General features: G+C 47.2%; 1 long non-coding RNA gene across 2 annotated transcripts; it reads right to left on the bottom strand.

Moving 5' to 3' along the window:
* Positions 1–4,816: 4,816 nt before the first annotated feature.
* LOC140425765 (uncharacterized) lies at positions 4,817–11,277 on the bottom strand. Of its 2 annotated transcripts, XR_011947987.1 has the most exons (4): positions 10,543–11,277; positions 9,270–9,424; positions 6,657–6,780; positions 4,817–5,198 (listed from the first exon to the last, which is right to left on the bottom strand). It is a non-coding gene; the product is annotated as an uncharacterized lncRNA (long non-coding RNA). The 2 variants fall into 2 exon arrangements; XR_011947986.1 differs by lacking the exons at positions 9,270–9,424; positions 10,543–11,277 and adding an exon at positions 9,457–9,508.
* Positions 11,278–17,885: the final 6,608 nt, after the last annotated feature.

Below are 17,885 nucleotides of genomic sequence, written 5' to 3'. Positions count from 1 at the left end.
GTGGAAGGCATGTCCACATGTACTGCGGATTTTAAAAAGTGAACGCAAATTTGAATTGGCACGCTTTTGCCAATGGAATGGACCAGAATCCATTACTGACGTCCAAAACCGTAAAGTATTGTGAGTTGAGTCCCTGTTTGAGCATGGTCTCGGGACTTGTGGCTACCGTGGGGGCTGCTGCGGGGGTGACTTTGTTGAGTTCCCGGTAATCGATGGTCAGTCGCCATGATCCATCAGGCTTTCTCACTGGCCAAATCGGGGCATTATTAGTGGAGGCTACTGATCTGAGTACGCCCTGCTCTAATAAGCTGTCGATAACTTTTGCGATTTCTCCCTCTGCCTCTTGGGGAAATCCATATTGCTTTTGGGGTCTAGGGTCAGGTCCTGTGATTTGAACGGAACCAGTCATCCGGCCACAGTCGTGTTCGTGGGTTGCGAATGCTGTCTTGTGCTTCTGCAGAACTGCCCTAACTTGCTTGTCTGTGCTAATCGTGGTCGGGTCAAACCAGAATTCGCCGACTGTGCTAATCTTGTTTGCATATTCACCTATTGTGAGCGTTGCGGGGGCTCTTGCGGATTTTGCCATCTTCCAAACACATTGGTTTACCGGATCAAATGAAAGGTGGTGGGAGTTCATAAAGTCAATTCCCAAAATGTGTTCTGCTGTGTGGGGTAGATCGACTAAAACTATGTGGTGCTTTGTCGTTATATTGCCAATCTGAATGGGTACAGGGGCAGTGATGTGTCCCTGCTGTGAGTGGCCTGTGAAGTCGCCCAGGGTGATTGTGGCTGTAGTGGGCCACGTGTCTTTCTGGAATATGGTGGAGGAATTAATTGTGGTGCGGGACCTCCGGTGTCCCAGAGAAATTCGATGGGCTGTCCCCGTATCTTCACTGCAACTACTCGTCGGCCGGACCTATCCCAAAGGGTATCGCAGACCCAACTGGGGGAGCCCGAACACCGTCAGTCCATTCCGTTCAGGTCCGTCTGGTCTGGACGGGTGCCCACACTATGTATGGGCTCTGTCCTATTCTTATTCAGAGTGCCTGCCTGCTGGGCTCTCTGCGGCTTTCGTGGGGCATTGCATTCTTGTGCAAAGTGTCCTAAATGTCCACAGTTGTAACACTCCTGTGGCTTCTGTGGGGGGGCTGTTCCTGCCTTTGTTCACCCATGCGGGGTTCTGGTGCGTTTTCACCGCTTGGATGTCTGCTTCTGCCTGCTGTTCCTCGGGTTTCCTAACTGCGGGTTTGTTTTGTACAGATTGCTCCCAGGCGCGGGACAATCTTTTTTAAACCCATTTCTCATTGTGGGATTCCTCTGAGGGGTCATAATTCGTACAGGCTTTTTGTCCTGCCTCTGTGGCATGGGAGATAGGGTGCGGGTCCATTTGGCCATACCGTCTTGGGACAAATGGGCGCATTCTAAATTGCCGAAAACTGCTGTGAAATGGATCCACAAGCGTCCAGCAAACGCTGTGGGGTGTTCCGTCTTTTTCAGCCTGCACTTATTCAGGCCTTCTACGGGGTCACCTCTGTTGTAGCCGATCGCATCTAGGATCGCTGCGTGCATCTCTGCAAGGGTGCCTCCTCCTACATTCTGTGGGTCGGGAACGGCTGCTACGACCGAAGGGTCTAAACTCAAAACTGTGAGCTTCACGTGCTCACGCTCATCCAGGCCGTACATGGTCGCCTCCTGCTTTACTCTGGCAAAAAAGTGGCGGGGGTCTGAAGTTGGGAGGAACCGTGTGATTTTCTCGCACGTGTCCCGTAATTGGGTCACAGTTAAGGGGGTGGTATAAAGAAATTCTGTATCTACGTCCGATGTGACTGGATTCATTGGTGCCTGAACTATCTGCTCTGTGGGGGGTTGGGGTGCTTTTCTCTTCTGGGGCTTTCCTTGCGCACATGTTCCCTGAACATATCTATGCGCGGTCTCATTTAATTCTTCCCAATCCGGGCCGTCTTCTGTATCTAACTGTGATCCAAAGGTGCTCTGGAATCCATTCTGAACTGAAAGCAAAGACTGCAGTTCTGCAAACTGCTTCCTGCACTTTGCATGATCTAGTGAGCTTTGTCTCTGCTCCGTGGTGGCAGCACGGAGTGCTCGTAATGCTGCTTTCAGGTCGCTACACTGTCGTTGCAATGCCTCTACCGGTTTCTCTGTTTCCTCTCTTACCAGGACTGCACGTTGCCTTTCCTGATAGGCCTTTTCGTATTGTGTCTGGAAGCTGCCAGACAAGACTGGTGTGCCCACTTGGCATCATCCACCTCTCCGTCCTTTGCTGCTAACTTCCTTCTCAACTCTATGTTCTCTTTCTCAACCTCACTTACATCGACCTTGCTCATTCGATGTACTCCTTCTATCTCTTTATGGAGCGTCCGAACGACCTCCTCCGTACCTCGCAATTGTGCCAAACAGGACACGATTGCCATCGGCTTGCGAGCTTTTCCCAAGCTTTTCTTATGAATCTCTGACAGGTTCTCCCACCAAGTATGTCCTATACTCCCGGATCCTGTTTCCTCATTGTCACAGAATTCGCTCCAAATGGGCCATCCTTTCCCTTTGAGGTGCTTTCTGATTTCCTCCTCCCAAACGGGACACTGTCCTACTCTACTGCTGGTTGCTGCGACCACGAATTCTTCAGGGTTCATGAGGCGTTGCATTGCCATCTTTCCTCTCTGAATACTTCTCTTAAAATTTGGAACGAGGGGTATTAAGGCGGTGCTGTAATTACGGGTACGGCTTTTGCTATTTTCTGGAATACAAACTCCCGACAGTTTTTCGCAACAAAAATCTATCAGTTTACCTTATAGCCCTGTTAGTTACGCATGCATTAACACACTTCTGAATTATGAGGATTGATTTGGACTGCTTGAACACTTGTGGTTTTTCTGTTCACAATTGGATTTCTAATTCAAATTTTGGGTTCTCCCGGAGTGGTTAAGCCACTTCTAAGTCGGGTCCCGGCAGGATTTCGCCAGTAATATGTTGCTAACTTTCGGTTGGCTCGTAATTCGTAATTTGCTCTGTTCGTTTAACCTTTGCTCTAGAGTCGCCAGGTATCTTTATGATACCGCCACGAGGTTCAAGTTCAAGTAATGATTAATAACTCAACACACCAATTAGTAAGATTCAAATCAAAACACATTTATTATACGCAGTAAATTACTACTAATGCATAAACTCTACTTTCTAGACTATTCCTATCACTAAAAGGCCTATACTTAGCTTCGGAATTGGCCCACCAGGTCAGGGGAACAAATGGCCTTTCGTTCAGGTCCTGAGTCTGCAGGATTCAAAAGCTGGTATGGACTTGGAGCTAGGAGTGCCTATCTCGTAGCGAGCGTTGACTTGAGACTTACTTGGTTGGCGTGGCCGCTGGACAGTTCACTCTCACGGGTTGATTCAAGTTGCTGAGTGACCCTGCCAAGAAGGACGATTTGAACTTGGGGACTTTATTTTATAGTCCCCAGGGGCTTCCCACCCTTCGGGGCGGACCCCGTACCTGGTTCCAAGTGATTGGACTGCGTTCCGATCACTTGGATCGATTTCTCCAATACTGGAGTTGTTCCCTGATCGCTGGGCAGTCCCTAAATGTCCGTTGGCCTTCCTTTGTCTTGGCTCCTGCTGGCGCCGAGGAGTCTGGCTTGGCTTTATTCACCTTAACTGTTGCCTTGGAATTGCTCATTACTATGCAGATGGCTGCTGGTTTCAGTGCCGTCTGGTTTTTTGCAGGTTTCAATACACATGATTTCTGTGTAGTCTTTGCCTGTGTTGGCTGAATTTCCCTTCAGCCTTTGCGGTTCTCCATTTTAAGTCGGGAAGTGGCCAACCCAGGTGGCTACACTTTGCATTCCATAAAGCAGCTACACTGGCTGCTTTTTTGCTGAGCTCGATTTGATTTGGTTCACTTAAGTGCATACAAACATATTACATTTCTGGTGACGATGGTAATCATTCTGATGATTTGAGGGCCCAATCCACTTTATGTTTCTTAAGATCAGGTCAATGACTGGTTCCTGTTCTGATGTGCATTTGTCTTGGCCATCTTCTTCGGGGCTGATTCCTTTTTCTTCTATTTTTGCACCAATTCATCACCAATACAAAATGTCCTCGCTGCAGCAAATATTTATGATTTTTAGATTGAAAGCAGTTTCATTCTTTTTGTGGAGGACCTATCTGTTCATCATTTGCCATGCCTTGCACAATCTGCTGTGTTTGGGTATGGCTTACAACTCTTGCGCATCTCCCTTGCAATACAGCCGACACCGCCTGTGGTGTAGCGGTCGGTAATTGCATCAATTTTTCAGCCCCAGAAGTGCACACTTGTAATTACTTCATACTGTTAATTGGCACATGGCATCATAGAAACATTGAATTTACAGTGCAGAAGGCGGCCATTTGGCCCATCGAGTCTGCACCAGCCCTTGGGAAGAGCACCCTACTTAATCCCAGGCTTCCACCCTATCCCCGTTACCCAGTAAACCCACCTAACCTTTTGGACACTAGGGGACAATTTAGCATTGTCAATGCACCTAATCTGCATATCCTTGGACTGTGGGAGGAAACCGGAGCACCCAGAGGAAACCCACGCAGACACGGGGAGAAAGTGCAAACTCCACACAGACAGTCAGGCTGGAATTGAACCTGGAGCTGTGAGATAGCAGTGCTAACCACCGTGCCGCCCCAAGCAGGCGGTGCCGGCTGTATTGCAAAGGAGATGCGCAAGAGTTGTAAGCCATACCCAAACAGGGAGTTGTCTCATTTATATTAGTATACAGGGAAACAGTCATTTGTTTTCTACAAACAACCCAGAACAATTACCTCTATGTGTGTTCATAAAATAGCAGCCAATGTGAGAAGTTGGAAAATGAAAAGACAGTGATAGATTATATTTGCATGTATGTCAATAATATCAACTCTGAATCTGCATCCATCCCAAACTGCACCAACATAAATACTATAGATGGGTTTGATTAACATTCAGTGCAGTATGAAATAACATTAGGTTTTAAAAGAGTGATCCCATTTAGCACTGTAAATGTATAATTAAAAAGAAACAATAATTTGTGGTTACAGTATATTTACCTCTATATATATTTCTTTAGCCAAGCGGGGGTACAACAAAAAACATACATTCTCTTCAGTTTTTGACTGTGCTACACGTTGTTCTACAAACAGCATAAACTCGATCTCTTCTACAACACAAAATAATCATTTTAGTATTAACTAATACCACATTTAGTTTAAACACTAAACAAAAAATCATATTTAGAAAAACAACTAAATTATCAACTTAATCCCAAAGAGATCCTATTTAACTCCCACTTCAAAAAGGATGGTTAGAAAAAAAAAAGACGAAACAATTTGTAGGAACTGATAAATTATTTTAATAATCTGTGCTAAAAGATTGGGGGTGGGATTCTCCGATCCCCCGCCGGGTCGGAGAATCCCCGGTGGGAGTCGCGAATCCCGCCCCGCTGCCCCGGTGCCGGCTGCCGTATTCTCCGGCGCTGTTTTTCGGGCGGCGGCTGCGGATTCCCGCCACGCCGGTCGGGGGCCGTTGATACTCCGGGCCCCGATGGGCCGAGCAGCAGTCCATTTTTGGCCAGTCCTGCCGGCGTGAATTACTCACCTCACGCACGGCGGGACCGGGGAGTACAGACCTGGCAGGTGAGTACGCGGGGGCGGTCCTCGGGGGAGCGTGGGGGGATCTGACCCCGGGAGGAGGCTCCCACGGTGGCCTGGCCCACAATCGGGGCCCACCGATCTGCGGGCAGGCTTGTTCCGTGGGGGCACTTCTTCCTTCTACGCCGGGCCCCTGTAGGGTTCCGCCATATTGCCCGGAGACCGGTGCGGAGAAGAGCATGTGCGAACATACGCTGGCCGGTCCGCACATGCGCGAAATCACACCGGCCATTCCGCGCATGCGTGAACTCCCGCCTTCCCTTCGCCACCGGCTGGAGCGGCAACACCACCTCCGGCATCAACCTAGCCCCCTAGAAAGGTGAGAATTCCTCACCTTGGGGGGCCGTTGACACCGGAGTCGTTGGCACCGGTTTTCCCGCCGGCGTGAGGACTTAGTCCCCAGAAGGGAGGATCCTAGCCTAGGCGTTTGTGTTGAACTCCGCTTTGCAGCACACCCAATGCATACATTTTTAAAAATAAATTTAGAGTACCCAATTCATTTTTTCCAATTAAGAGACAATTTAGTGTGGACTATCCACCTAGCCTGCACATCTTTGGGTTGTGGGGGTGAAACCCATGCAAAACACGGGGAGAATGTGCAAACTCCACACGGACAGTGACCCAGAGCCGGGATTGAATCTGGAACCTCGGCGCCGTGAGACAGCAGTGCTAACCACTGCGCCATGCTGCCCAGCCCAATGCATAAATAATCACATGAATCTTAGGACATTATGTTCAGTAATAATGACAACATCAATAACCTCCAGTCAGTCATTTAACTCTAACAATAGCAATTAGCATCTAAAAGAGCAACTCTGAACCAGATTGGTTTTCATTGTTAAGAATAACATATTTTCCTCCTAATCAATTAGGTCTAGAAGAATGCAAGCTTAATGTATTTAGTATAGAAGTAATTTAAAAACACACCAGAACCCTAAATTGATGCAATGTCAATACTCATCACTTACGTTCAGCAATTGGTATTTGTGCCAGATTTGATAATGCTGCACAAAATGGCACATCCTCAGAGCTCACAATATTGAGCCAGGAAAGGAAGGAGGATTTAATATCATCTTCTTTAATCTCCTGTGGCTGAACAAGAGGAAATGTTTTTAATCCACTGCTTTCTAAAGAGCATTTGAATATTTAAAAGGCTAAGTAATTTTATTTAAATTTGCAAGATTTTGTTGAATCTACTTTAAAATGTTAACTACGGACTTCAGAAATACTGCAATTTAGGGTTAAACTCGACAAATGTCTCTCCCTTGAGTATTTATCTGCATGATGATCCAACATGCATCCATGTTTCTAAAATGATTTTTAAATCTCAGCAGAAGATTATTTTTCCCAATCAGATTCAACGGGCGCGATTCTCCGCTCCCGTGCCAGTTGGGAGAATCGACTGGGTCGCCAGATTTTCCTGCGACGCCGGTCCGACGCCGGTCCGACGCCCTCCCGCGATTCACGGAAGTGGCCAGATCGGCTCAATCGCGTTTTGCGCGGCGCTGTACAGTGAATCGCCCGAGGCAGCCAAAATGGCGATTCTCCGGCCCGGATAGGCCGAGCGGCCTGCCCAAAACGGCGGGTTCCCCCCGCCGCCGTCCACACCTGGTCGCTGCCGGCGGGAACAGCGTGGGAACACTGGGGGGGCGGCCTGCGGGGGGGGGTCGAGGGGGGATCCTGCACCGGGGGGGGGCTCAAATGGGGTCTGCCCCGTGATCAGTGCCCACCGATCGTCGGGCCGGCCTCTCAGAAGGAGGACCTCCTTTCTTCCGCAGCCCAGCAAGATCCGTCAGACATCTTCTTGCGGGGCGGACTTGGAGAGGACGGCAACCACGCATGCACGGGTGACACCAGTTATGAGGCGCCGGCCGCGTCATGTATGCGGCACCACCTTTACGCGGCGCCAAGGCCTGGCGCGCGTAAATGACACGGCGCCGCTCCTAGCCCATTATCGGGCCCTGAATCGGTCGGGATAGGGGCCGTTTCGCGCCGTCATGAACCTCGATGGCGTTCACGACGGCGCAAACACACTGCCTCCATTTCGGAGAATCCCGCCCATTATCTTTCCTTTAATCCTAAAATTACTTACTGCAATAAGTCGTCACATAGACTTAGCGCCTCAGTGTCAATTCCCACCTCATGTGCAATGTTTTCATAATTGCCATCTGAGTGACCATACAACATTTTGGGCTACTTACAAAATAGATTGAAACAGTGCAAAATAAATGCACCTTAGTTGAACAGCCAAACAAAAATCACAAATTCACAATTCAGATTAAAGTGGCACAATCCGAGATAGGAATGGCTTGTATGCAGACCTATCAGCAATTGAGGCTGAGGTTATAATTTTGGTTTTGCAGCACAGTGATAATATGCAAGAAATGTACGTAATTTTCTTTTCAAAAAGTCGCTTCTAGATATTTAGACTGTTAAGTGTTTAATGCTCCAAAAGTACAAACAGCAGTGTCTGGGGAATAAGTCCTCTTTAGGTTAAGAGGGGTTATTGGGTTACGAGGATAGGGTGGAAGTGAGGGCTTAAGTGAGTTGGTGCAGACTCGATGTGCCGAATGGCCTCCTTCTGCACTGTATGTTCTATGTTTTGTCCTCTCACTTAAAGAATGAAGTGGATAGAAGCTGATTTCAATTTTTATTTTTTTATTTTTTTTTAAAATGGGTAGTAAAGTATTTACTTTTGTTTTGCCACATGACAACACAAAATAATCTAACCATCTCCCCATGACCTTCAATTACATTATTATTGGATCCCCCATTATCTACATCCTGTACATCATCACTGATCAGAAACTGAATTGGACCAGCCATTTAAATACTGCGGCTAAAGAGCAGGTCAGAGGCTGGAAATTCTGATGTGAGTAACCAACCTTCTGACTCCCCAAAGTCTGTCCACCATCTAAAAGTACTAGTCAGGAGTGTGATGAAATACTTTCCACTTGCCTGGATGACTGCAGCTTCAACAACACTCAAGAAGCTTGACAACACCCAGGAACCAATAGCACGGTTAATTGGTACCCCATTCGCCATCTTAAACATGCACTCCCTCCACCACTGATGTAAAGTGACAGCAGTGTGTACCATCTATACGATACACGGCAGCAACTCTCCAATGTTCCTACAACAGTGCCTTCCAGGGCGGCATGGTGGCACAATGGTTAGCACTGCTGCCTCACGTGCCAGGGATCCAGGTTCAATTCTGGCCTTGGATTACTGACTGTGTGGAGTTTGTAAGTTCTCCCTAGATCTGCGTGGGTTTCCTCTGGATGCTCCAGTTTCCTCCAACAGTATAAAGATGTGAACGTTAGGTGGATTGGCCAGGCTAACTTGCCCCTTATTGTTCAGGGATGTGCAGTTAAGGTTAAGGGGTTACAGGGATAGGGCGGGGTGGATGGGGGAGTGGGCACGGGCAGAGCGCTCTTTCAAAGGGCTGGTGCGGACTCGATGGGTCGAATCGCCTCCTCCTGCACTGTAGTGGTTCTATGATTCCAAACCCGTGACCGCTACTACCTAGGACAAAGGTAGCAGATGCATAGGAACACCTCAAAGTCAAATGCCATCCTTACTCATTCCTTCACTGTCACTGGGTCAAAATCCTGGAATTGTCTACAGAATAGCACTGTGGGTATGGACTGTAGCGGTTCAAGAAAGTGACTCCACAATTTTCTCGAGCAATTTGGGATCGGTAATAAATGCTGGCCTTCCAAGAGACACCCACATCCTGTGAAAGAATAAATTAAAAAATAAACTCACCAGTGTTTGTAAGGGTTGCAACTTAATTCCAGCTGGAAGGGAAGGATCTAATTTAATGAATTTATCCTGACTGTAGCAGTTGCTTCCATGTTCAACTTCTTCCTTAATCTATCTGGAATCTGACAGGAAACTTATTGTGAAACAAACAGCAACATTTTGCAGGAAAAATTTATGGTTAGCACCCATTTCCTTTATATAATCTGCAAAATGCTCATTTTAAAGGCCATTTTACAAGTGATGGTTTTTGTTTAATTAATTAGATGGCTGTTTTTCTATTGCACTTTTTTGTTGCTTGATTGGTATACATAAATGTTTAATGTTCAAATTCTAAATGTCCTCCAGGGCTTTCAGAAGGAGAAACTTTTCAATAAGTATTAGACAACCCAATGTATCTACCTAGTATATTTAGAATGAGTGGGGAAAGAGAGAATGCAAATTATTTGCATTTCTGCACAACCTTATATCATAACATCTCAAATGTTGCACACAACAAATAATTATATTGCCAAATGCAGCAACATTTAGTAACAACCAAGAAATAAATGGCTAGTTGCTTGGTTTTGTTGATAGTTCTGGATTACCAGGGCATCAAAACTCTGCACTCTTCTGCAGAAAGTGTCAAAAGTTTGAGCAGCCTTCTGATCAACTGAATAGCAGAATACAAACAAAAGGACTGGATGTCTAAAAATCCATCTCTCCCTGATTACTTGGACTGTCAGCCTAAATTATGAATTCAAATGGTCAGATGGGGTTCAAATCCATGACCTTTGGTCCAAAATTTAACATTGTAATAGATTGCAGCACTGATAATATTCATGAGGTTGGTGAACAAGATTGTCCTATACTTTATAGAAGACAACAAAACAAAAGAAACTATTTACTAGCCAAAGATGGTAATTGAGAAACTGAAATACCAATCGTATTCAAACATAAAAATGTTATCATATAGCCATAATACATGAAATAACACTTTTTTTAACATTTAATTAATCCAGAGCTGCTTTCTTTGGATCAAGCATTTTATAGAACACCTGTTTGATTGTTAATGGTAAAACTAGACACAAACAGATGCACACAAATACTAACCCAAACTTTTCCACTGTGAAAACCTGTGGACTTGGTACACTTTAAATGTTCACACCCATGACAGATTATTTTAACGATGCAGGATTCATCCTCTTCTTTACTAACTCTTGCTTTTGTGTCACTTCCATTGCGGACAATATTTTTCTTCTCAGTTTGTAGATTTTGCTTGGCCATTTCTTTTTGTTGTCTATATGACAAAAGTTTTGTCAGTTTCCCATAAAAAATCTGTGTATTACTGTTATCCAGAGCAAGTACATCTTGATGCCAAGAAAATATATGAACTGTATCAGGCTGTTTTTGGTTCCATGGTATTGCGCTGTAAATTTCCAAATTATAAGGGAATCTCTTACACACTCTGAATATTGAGTCTATTTCAAAGGACATGGAAATAGTGTTTAAAAAGGTGTCTTTGACAACAACTTTGGAAGGAAGTTGTTCTGGAACATCTGAATTTACAGAGAATAGGTTTTTTATCAAATCCCATATATTTGACATGATGCTTCTGTTTAAATGGTCTTGATTTTCCCTTGCATATTTTTCATTCATTCCACGTTGATTATTTTCAATTCTAGGTTTCTTTAAATTTTCATTTTGTATTTTGTTGTTACCCAGGTTAAGCTCTTTATTCAAAATACTGTTTCCAACAGAAGAATGTCCTTCAATTTGCCGCAGTTTAGGTGACACAATGAGTTCAGTGAAGGATTCTAACCTTCCATAAGCAGCAGCAGGCATTAGGGAACCTAGACCAGAAGAAAAGATATATAATTCATATGAAACAAGAACATGCATTTATATTACACGTTGTGACGCAAGGCCACCCAAAAGCACTTTACAGCCAATTAACTACATTTGAAGTGTAGTCGCTGCTATAATGTTTTTTAAAAACCGCCAATTTGTGCACATCATGGTTCCACAAACAACAATGTAATAATAAGAAGGTAATCAGTTATGAGTGGTCTTGGTTAAGGAATAAAGATTGGCCAAGACACCAGGGAGAATGGCCCTCCTCTTTGTCAAAATAGTGCCATGGGACCTTTTAAATCCATCTGAGGGAGCAGACAAGGCCTCAGTTTAGCATCTCATCTTCAATTCTTTTCTCTTTGGATAATTCAATTTGGAAAGCCACTTAGAACAAAATTTGTGAGGTCCTGAAATACAAACAAAAACTTTGGCAGCACCATCATCCTCACCGTCTGCACGCGCCCCACCAAAGACAATGGCAGCACATCCCAGCTCTTGAAGTCCACCTTCATTCTCTCCACCAACCGTGCCAAGGTCAGCTTGTGCAGTTGAGCCCAACCCCACGCCAACTGTATCCCAAGACAGCGAAAGCTTGCCCCCACCACCCAAAACGGCAACTCCCACAGCTTCCTCTTCTGTCCCCGTGCATTAATTGGGAACACCTCACTTTTCCTCACGTTCAGCTTGTACTCTGAAAAGTGGCCAAACTCACCCAGAATCCCCATGATCCTATTGAAGCTCTCAACTGGTTCTGAAATGTATAACAGGCGGTCATCTGTGTACAGAGAAACTTTGTGCTCAACCTCCCGTCGCTCAATTCCCCTCAACCACCTCGACCCCTTAAACGCCATTCGCTAGGGCAAAGAGCTGCGGGGAGAGCAGGCACCCCTGCCTTGTCCTCCTGTGAAGCCCAAAGTAATTTGGACTAACCCGGTTTGTCCAAACACTAGTCTTGGGTGCCTTATTTCGCAGCCGAGCTCAATCCACAAACCCCTGCCCACATCTGAAGGAACCCAACAGCTCAAACAGATACGCCCATTCAATCTGATCGAATGCCTTCTCCGCGTCCACTGCCACCAGCACTTCCGCTTTGCTGCCCTCCAAGGGCATCATGTCGTTAAGCAGCCTCCGTACATTCACCGACAGCTGCCGCCCCTTCATGAACCCCATCTGGTCCGCTCCTATCACCACACCACACAATCCTCCATCCACGATGCCTGCACCTTCGCCAACAACTTCGCATCCTCATTTAACAGCGAAATCGGGCAGTACGATCCGCACTGCTCTGGGCCTTTGTCCTCCTTTAAAATGAGCGATATCAAAGCCTGCGAAGTGTGGGGGCGAGCTCATCATCAACTCATTATACACCCCAAAGAGCAGGGCCCCCGGCACCAACCCAAACTCCTCATAAAACCCGACCGAGAACCCATCCGGCCTTGGGGCCTTTCCCACCTCCACCGGGGCCTTTGCCGCCCCACGCAATCTATCACCTCCCTCAGCCCAATCGGAGCCCCCACTCCCTTCACCTTCACCTCCTCAACCCTTGGGAACTCCAACCCTTTCAAGAAATGCCTCATCCCTTCCTCCCCCACCGGATGGCTCGGAGTCATACAACCTCCAATAGAACGCCTCAAAAACCCCATTCACCCCCTCTGGCTCCGATATCACCATATCCCTCTCATCTCACCCTTCCAATCTCTCTCGCCGCTGCCTGCCTCCTCAACTGATTCACAAGCATTGATTCATTTTCTCAACATACTCATAAACCGCCCCTCTGGCTCTACGCAGTTCTGCCACCACTTTAGCATCTCCAAAATCCAGAGTCCTTACTCACCTCCCAGTCCATGGACTCTCATAAATTCACTCGCCTCCTCCAGCGCGTCGAAATAATACTCAAGATTTTGGTGCATGACCCACAGATGAGTAGGTCCTTGTTGAGGGCAGCCTTGATCTGATTATAACTGGCTCGCCACTTGGCCAACTCTGCACCCAGGTCCTGGTAGATCCTCAGCACATTTCCTTCCCAGGTGCATTTTTTGTTTGCTTCGCCCACCTCAGTATCTTTTCCTTATTGAGGAAAGGATGCAGCCGCACCACCGTCGGCCCTCGGCGGTTTCCCCCTGCCTACGGCCTTTTCCTCAACGCCTTGTGCGCTCAGTCCACCTTTGGGGGGGGGGGGGAATCATCAAAGACCCCCTCCCCTACCAACTTCTCCAACATACTCGCCACATACTTTGCAGCCTGCATTCCCTCGATCCCCTCAGGCAGCCCCACGATCCAAAGATTCTGCCTCCTGGAACGGTTTTTGAGGTCCTCCACCTTCTCCCTCACCTCTTCTGGCTCTCCACCATGACCACCATCACGCCTCCAGTGAGGTCAGCCGGTCCTCATGCTCTCCCACCAACTCCTCCACCTTCTGGTGTGCTAGACCCTGCACCTCCAGTCTCTGCCCCACTCTCTCAAAAGCCACCCTAAGCGGCTCCACCACCGTCACCAGGTCTTCTGGGGCCTCCTACCTCTCCTGCTAGACCTTTGAAATCAACAAGTTCACAAGCTGTTCAGTGGGCCACTGGGTAGCTAACGATGCTCCAGCACCCTCCGCCATCTTTCCCTGTGTCGCACCTCGAATAACCTTTCGTTCAAGCTACTGCCTCTTACTTGTTACACTCCTCGTCTGGTAAAACATAAACCGGTCCCATCTGTGGAGTACTGCAATTCCTAAGAGCTCACAACAGCAAATACCCATTGAATCGGGTGGAAAAGGACCAAAAAGGAGCCATCAAATGTGTGACCACTCACTCCATGGCCGCCACCGGAAGTCCCCCGAATTGGCCATTTACCACCTTTTTACAATTCATATGCCGATAGAAGAATTTTGGTTTCCTAATATGTTAGCTATCAATCTATTTGCGTCTCATATTCATTTTTCACTTTTCCTCTGATCTTTCTATATTGTCTGCTTCTCAGTTGTATTGTCAACCTGACATCTGTCATAAACATTATTTTTCTGCTTCATCTTATCCTTACTGTTCAGGGAGCTTTGACTTTGTTTGTCCTATCTTTCCCCCTTATGGGGATATACCTCAACTGTACTTGTATGGATGGCTTTTGTTTCGGTGCAACATCGTGGGCCGAAGGGCCTGTACTGCGCTGTATCGTTCTATGTTCTATGTTCTATGTACTGCGATTTTCATTTCATTTCAATACTTACTTTAAGGAAGCCAAATGTTGTTACAATTTTGCCTGCCAGTCTCAGATTCCAATCTACCTGGGCCAAATTTGTTTTCACACCATTGATTCTGACGCACCAACAATTAATTATTTAGACTGAGGATTGTTCTTTGTCCATTTTCACAGCTAACCTAAGTTTTAATAACTCTAATTTCCCTGCAAATTTGTTGCCGTATATCATTCCAAATTGTTGGTGGCTATGGAATACACCCAACGATTTGTAAAATTGAATCAAATCGATTCAGTTCTTGATCTCTCTCGAGCTTCTTTCTCTCCAGCATTGCTATATTCTCTTTAGTCAATACTTCCAACCCCTCGTTTCTTTCACTACATTTCCTGAACACAGTGGGTGGGATTCTCCAAAATGGAGGCAGAGTGTTCGCGCCATCGTGAACGCCATTGAGGTTCACGATGGCGCGAAATGGCCCCCATCCTGACCAATTCAGGGCCCGATAATGGGCTAGGAGCGGCGCCGCGTCATGTACGCGCGCCAGGCCTTGGCGCCAACCCACGCATGCGTGGTTGCCGTCCTCTCCGAGTCCGCCCCGCAAGATGTCTGATGGATCTTGCGGGGCTGCTGAAGAAAGGAGGTCCTCCTTCAGAGAGGCCGGCCCGACGATCGGTGGGCACCGATCGCGGGCCAGACCCCATTTGAGGCCCCCCCCGGTGCAGGATCCCCACTCGCCCCCCCGCAGGCCGCCCCCCCCAGCGTTCCCGCACTGTTCCTGCCGGCAGCGACCAGGTGTGGACGGCATCGGGGGGAACCTGCCGTTTTGGGCAGGCCGCTCGGCCCATCCGGGCCAGAGAATCGCGGGGTACTGGTGAATTGCCATTTTGGCTGACTCGGGCGATTCACTGTACCGCGCCACGCAAAACCCGATTGCGCCGATCTGGCCGCTTCCGTGAATCGCGGGAGGGCGTCGGACCGGCGTCACAGGAAAATTTGGCGACCCAGGCGATTCTCCCAACCGGCGCGGGAGCGGAGAATTGCGCCCCTTGTATCCAGGAATATTTAATATCCATTCCTGCTCTTTTCAAGTCAGGTCTCTTATCACCCAACATCATACTCCCACCTGGCTATCTGCACCGCAGTTCATTAACCCTTATTTACCACACTCTGCACATTTACATACATGTACAGTAAACCTAATATATGCCTTACTGCATTCCCTCTTACTCAAGCCCCACTATTTCTTAATCAAGTATTATCTGTCTCTCCCAATTCTTTGTGCACCTTGATTTCTCTCTTTAATCCTACATTCTGGTTCCCATCGATCCACACCACTCTAGTCAAGTTAATTTAAATCCTTCCTAAACGCCCAAACACAAGCAACCCATCATGCAAATATATTGGTCCCTTTGTAAAGTACCTCAGTATGCCCTCTGCCTTCATACATAAATCTCCTTCTTGATCCTCAATCGGTCCTCTATTTACCACCCTTTTATTATTCATATGTCTAGAGAAGACTTTTGATTTCCTATCATGTTAGTTTGAGAAAAGAGTCTAATAACTTTCTTTGCTTCTCATTTCTTTTTTAATTTCCCTCTGCTTTCTATATTCAGACTGCTGCCCATTTGTTCAGGTGCAATCTGTCTGGTCTGTACAGTTCTCATTGCCCTCAGAACCACTAATATTGTACCAGGGATTTAAAGTGCCTGAAGGAGCACGGCCGAAAGGGTGAGGTCTGTGCTAGCTATCTCTATAGCATAGGGGGAAACCGGGTCTGGAACTTGTAGTGCGGGGACTGCAATGAGGGCACTTTTCAAAGCATCTACAGCATCCGTATGCTGCGGAAGCCATTCCCAAGGTGCCCCTTTCTTTCGGAGTCCGAGAGGGGTGCTGCCTTGCTGGCGAAACCGTCAATGTGGTTTCGGCAGTAGCCAACCAGTCCTAAAAACGACCAGAGTGCTGAAACATTCTGGGGAAGGGGCAATTTGCCAATCAAGTCAATTCTTTTGTACTCGATCTCGCGTTTATCGTGCGTGATAATCGTACCCAAATATATCATTTTGTTTTCAAAAATCTGGGCCTTTTTGGGGTTTACTTTGCAACCAATTTTCTGTAGGAGTTCCAGGAGTTCGGACAGAAGCTCAATGTGCTCTGCCTTGTTGTCTGTCTGCAGTAATAGGTCGTCCACATACTGGACCTGACATTCGGGGCGAGAAAATTTTGACAAACCATTTGCCAGCTGTCGGTGGAAAATGGAGGGGGAGTTGTGGAATCCTTGTGGAAGGCATGTCCACGTGTACTGCTGATTTTTAAAAGTGAAGGCAAATTTGTACTGGCACACTTTTGCCAATGGAATGGACCAGAATCCATTACTGATGTCAAAAACCGTAAAGTATTGTGAGTTGAGTCCCTGTTTGAGCATGGCCTAGGAACTTGTGGCTACCGTGGGGGCTGCTGCGGGGGTGACTTTGTTGAGTTCCCGGTAATCGATGGTCAGTCGCCATGATCCATCGGGCTTTCTCACTGGCCAAGTCAGGGCATTATTAGTGGAGGCTACTGATCTGAGTACGCCCTGCTCTAATAAGCTGTCGATCACTTTTGAGATTTCTCCCTCTGCCTCTTGGGGAAATCCGTATTGCTTTTGGGGTCTAGGGTCAGGTCCTGTGATTTGAACGGAACCAGTCATCCGGCCACAGTCGTGTTTGTGGGTCACGAATGCTGTCCTGTGGTTCTGCAGAACTGCCGTAACCTGCTTGTCTGTGCTAATCGTGGTTGGGTCAAACCAAAATTCGCCGACTGCGCTAATCTTGTTTGCGTATTCACCTATTGTGGGGGCTCTTGCGGATTTTGCCATTCTCCAAACATATTGGTTTACCGGATCAAATGAAAGGTGGTGGGAGTTCATAAAGTCAATTCCCAAAATGTGTTCTGCTGTGTGGGGTAGATCGACAAAAACTATGGGGTGCTTTGTCGTTATATTGCCAATCTGAATGGGTACAGGGGCTGTGATGTGTCCCTGCTGTGAGTGGCCTGTGAAGCCGCTGAGGGTGATCATGGCCACGTGTCTCTCTGAAATATGGTGGAGGAATTGATTGTGGTGCGGGACCCTCCTGTGTCCCAGAGACATTCGATGGGCTGTCCCCGTATCTTTGCTGCAACTACTGGTCGGCCAGACCTATCCCAAAGGGTGTCGCAGACCCAACTGGGGGAGCCCGAACACCATCAGTCCGTTCCGTTCAGGTCCGTCTGGTCTGAATGGGTGCTCACACTATGTATTGGCTTTGTCCTGTTCTTATTCAGAGTGCCTGCCTGCTGGGCTCTCTGCGGCTTTCGTGGGGCATTGCATTCTCGTGCAAAGTGTCCTAATTGTCCACAGTTGTAACACTCCTGTGGCTTTTGTGGGGGCTGTTCCTGCCTTCGT

Source organism: Scyliorhinus torazame, chromosome 6 (genome assembly GCF_047496885.1).
Source record: "Scyliorhinus torazame isolate Kashiwa2021f chromosome 6, sScyTor2.1, whole genome shotgun sequence".
Lineage (NCBI taxonomy): Eukaryota > Metazoa > Chordata > Chondrichthyes > Carcharhiniformes > Scyliorhinidae > Scyliorhinus > Scyliorhinus torazame.
The sequence above is the reverse complement of the archived record's forward strand: the minus strand, read 5'-3'. Positions and strand labels throughout refer to the sequence as shown.